This window comes from Arachis ipaensis, chromosome B06 (assembly GCF_000816755.2).
Source record: "Arachis ipaensis cultivar K30076 chromosome B06, Araip1.1, whole genome shotgun sequence".
NCBI lineage: Eukaryota > Viridiplantae > Streptophyta > Magnoliopsida > Fabales > Fabaceae > Arachis > Arachis ipaensis.
In genome coordinates, this window is record NC_029790.2 from 121,478,341 (window position 1) to 121,479,377 (window position 1,037).

Sequence of the window (1,037 nt, forward strand, 5' to 3'; positions counted from 1 at the left end):
CATGACTCATTCATAACCAAAGGTAGCTTTGTTGAAATTAAGAAGTGTCATGTATGATCAGCCTGCACGGTGAGGTCCTGCACACCCAAATCATGGTATAGACCGTGCACAAATTCACAAACATTGAATAAATTGATGCAGTTAATTTCTGTTTTGTATCACTGGATTCTATACAAGCACAGCGATATTTTACTATATATATAACTATATACAAACATAGGTGAAACCATAGGATCAATCCACTTTATAGGATCAGTTTTATTGTTCAAAGAAACAGGAACTAGAGTTAGATATGTTGTCCCGTTAGGGTATTTCATGAAACTGTATCTAAGGAGCAGAACCATGAACAAGATGAACAATGATGCTATCACAATCCCGCCATACCATATGCAACCACACATAATTGCCCTACAAAGCATGGCAGTCAATAATACAAAGGGTCCCAATAATTAAAGACTATGCAAAGAAATAGACAACCTGACATGGAATATCAATAAAAATTGCTAACTAACAATATTAAAAAAGAAGTCCACAAACTGTGTGTAAATTCTGGTGCAAAAAAATTGCTAACTAAATATGGACCGGCATCTACTTCAAATTTTGACTTTTTGCTTAATTTTTTTCCATTATATTTAATATCCATTTTAAAATAGTTCATAACAGTTTAAATAAGAAGCATAACAAATCACCATTTTTAAAATATATATATATATACATATACACTAATAAAAAAAGCAGAGGAAACTTTCTCACACAAAAGAGCCAACTTTCACAATCTGGGTTTCGGAAAGACCTTTGTTAAAAAAGTTAGACCCTTTTGTTTTCCTTCAGAAAGCTAAAACCCTTTTCTCATGAATATAGAGTGAAGAAGAAGATGAAGATGACGAAGAAGAAGTTTACTTAATAAACAAGCTCCAACCACGCGAACAATGAAACAAGGTTTCTCATTAATCTTTTTTCATAATAATGCAAACATCTAGCTAGAAGAATGAAACAAAAAGGGAAAAATAATTTTAAAAAGGAACAAAAAAAACGAA